Genomic DNA, 3,305 nt, shown 5'->3' on the forward strand with positions numbered 1-3,305 from the left:
GAAAATATGTCAAACACTTTTTAAGCCTCTGACTTGGTGTCAGATCTTGTATTCTTTCTTTATATTTGAATAATCAGCAACTTCCAAAGCAAAGTAATTTTTAGGGAGCAGTGTAGGGAGTGCTGCCTTTCTCAGGGACACCTCGGTATCACTTGGTCTTTCGGGGACTTGAACCTGTGACCTTCCGGTTCCCAAGCCAAGTCCCTCAGTATTTCGCCATAAGTGAACTTATTAATATTAAGAAAATACATCTCCAGTGCTTTTGATTCCTGTGTTAAATCAGGTGTTAAAGTCCCTCCGTACCACTAGATAAAACCAGTTGCCTACTTTTATCGTCCTTTATTCTTTTACCACCGTCAATAGACCCCATTGACCCACCCTACCGCCTTGTCAATAGGCAGAAAATCTCATTACCTGTAATGTCCGACAGGCCTAAACATAATTATCCCTGACACTCAGACCTCTCCCATTTCAAACTCAACCAAAATAGGGACAGCGTTTTAAATAACCCAATCAGCCCGCTCCCCACGGACAGATTTATGACTGTGTGTCCACAATGACAGCTTGTTGTTTGCAAGCCAATTGCAGTGATCAATTGACCACTAATCCCCAACACCAACACCACAGTCGCCGCAACACACCCTTAAAGTGCAATCATCCATCAAGCCTTGGGCCTCATATCAGAAATTGTTGGGTCGATGTAGGCCACGCTCAACGTATGAGGTTTCCGATGGAGCTCGGACAAACAATGAGGTGAACATAATCGAGTGTCTTGTTTTCATAAAGGCAACAGCTGGGACCCAGATAGAACAGGGAAGAGTAGAGGGGGTGCAGCAGTTGAGGCAGAGGAGATGGAAGAGGGTGGTGGTAAAAATAAAAGTGCATTTTGAATTGTGCACATTCTGGGCCTTTCAGAAACACCTCCTCCCCCCCCAAAAAAGCAAATTCCAGCCTAACTGCCTGCAGCAGTGGTCCACATTGCTCTGAAATCTCTTTTCCATTCTAACATGTTAACTGGTAAATGGACTGTATTTATATACCGCTTTATCAAGTCTTTACAACCGCTCAAAGAGCTTTACGTCATCATTCATCCAGAGCAATGTGCTGCTTTTGTTCAACAAATCTAACATTAACACACATTTACACTGTTGGCCATCGGGAGCAACTCTTGGTTAATTATCTTTCCCCAAGGATACTTTGTCATGTTGACTGCAGGTCGCTAAATGTGAAATCTGGATCTTAAGCAGAAAATACTTTGCAAAGCATGTAGAACCAACATCTTTCACCCGTTGTATACATTATCTGAGCATTGTCTGCTTCCTGCAGGTAGAAAAAAAGACAAAAAGAGTAATGAGGGCAAATTCTTTGTCTATTATGTCATGGCTGATTTTGGACAATAAGAGTCGAATAGGTTACCCCCAGACCCCAAAAAGAAAAAGGTGACACCTGCTTAGCAAAGCAGTGAACCTGCAACCTTGAATGATGCATAAAAAGAGCTGCAAAAGAGAAAGTAGTTGTTGATAAAGAAAAAGAAAAACATTCATTAGCTAATAAGAAAATCACCCCATCACTTTAAAGTCACATATAGAAGCAGCCAAGCCCAGGTTACATACAAAGTAATGAGAGTGATATACTTAGATTTTGGTAAGAATTGACTGACTTGCAGTATACAGTTTCGCTAGATGCTCCATGGGGCCTCAGAGGAGATTGTTAAGATATATGATAATGCTAGCATTTTACTACAAGCACAACTGATTTTCCAGTAAATCCTGTAGGGGGAACAACTAGCTGTAGGCTATGTACTAACATCTAACCTGTCCAATAGAATTGTGGAGACCTGTCACTCAAGACTTATTAAAAATTATTGCTTCGCGCTCAAGGCAAATTCCGCTGACGATCGATGTGATGATCAATCCACATTTGACATGCTAGGCATACTACCAAAAATCTCAAGGCATCCTCTATGGACCATGAATGTAAAAAAAAAAACTGTCATGACAACCTTTCACTAGTTGTAGAGTATTGCTGAGAATTTCAGCAGTGGTCCAACCAACGGCCAGCCGAACCAGGCCTCTATAGAAGTGGTAACAGAAAGTTCCAAATAGCGATTAAATCAGTCAAACCTGCAGTAAAAAAGAGACAGGGATGTAACACAAATTCAAAACAACCAGGAGAATAATCTGAATAATGCACATTCATTAAGCTACAATAAGCTTGCTAGTTGAAATCTTTCAATAATTGTAATACAAAAAACCCAATGACACACATTGATCGTTTGCTGCCATGGACACATTATCAACATGTAAACCAATGAGTACAAACACAGATCTTGTGAAAAAGGCCAATGATCATGTCAAACAAACTTGCTAGATTCCGCATCATATATCAGACAATTTAAAGATGTATTGACAATCAGGTTCAACAATATTGATGACATGGATTCCAGCTGCCAGGGAAATGTCAATACCACCTGCATTACCTCTCTTGGAATAGGAATTATGTGCAACACAGTTATTCACAGTTATTATAAAAGACTTTAACAAACCTGATGCAACTGCACTCGAGATTCAAGAATGCACAGCCACCATGTTACCTCAAGAGGGAGACATTTATACAATAAGGAAGATAGTGTAGGTCAGGGGTGTCCAAACTTTTTTCACTGACAGCCACATACAGAAAAAACACAAGACCGGCTGGGCCCCTCCCTAGAGGTGAGGTATATTGCCTCAGAAGTTAAGTTAGCAAAATCAATCAGATGCAGGTAAATTGTTATTGATAACTGAAAATGCTTTAAGAAACAAACAGCCCACATCACAGCTCTCCATAGTTTCATTTATTTAGTTGGCAGCCTTAAACAGAAGCCTGAGTGCTTATAATAAGAGGAAATGTGAAGGGCATAGTTCAAGATTTTATAGAAATAAGCTATTTTTTTTATCATCTAAGATTTTTTTTTTTTTTTAAGTGGGCTTATTAACACATGGATGTTGTGTGATATATTTATTTAATAAGTATAAGAAAAGCCCAGGTTGCATGTGTGGACCATATTCCATTTTACTTATAGAATCTGCTAAGGGTCAATTAAAAAAGGGCGGTAAATTGAACACCCCTGCTTTAAAGAAAAAAAGAGGATAGAATCAGCTGCAAGATCATTGCTGCATCTCAACTTTGACATTACCCTTTGACCATACTCTAGAAACATATTCAATATGCAAGATGGAATCACTTTCCTGCATTAATCATACTTCAATCCTTCATGCAACCAAACACACACACCACCAATTACCATTATGACAGAAACAACCGTG

Source organism: Eleginops maclovinus, chromosome 3, assembly GCF_036324505.1.
Source record: "Eleginops maclovinus isolate JMC-PN-2008 ecotype Puerto Natales chromosome 3, JC_Emac_rtc_rv5, whole genome shotgun sequence".
In the NCBI taxonomy this organism is placed as follows: domain Eukaryota; kingdom Metazoa; phylum Chordata; class Actinopteri; order Perciformes; family Eleginopidae; genus Eleginops; species Eleginops maclovinus.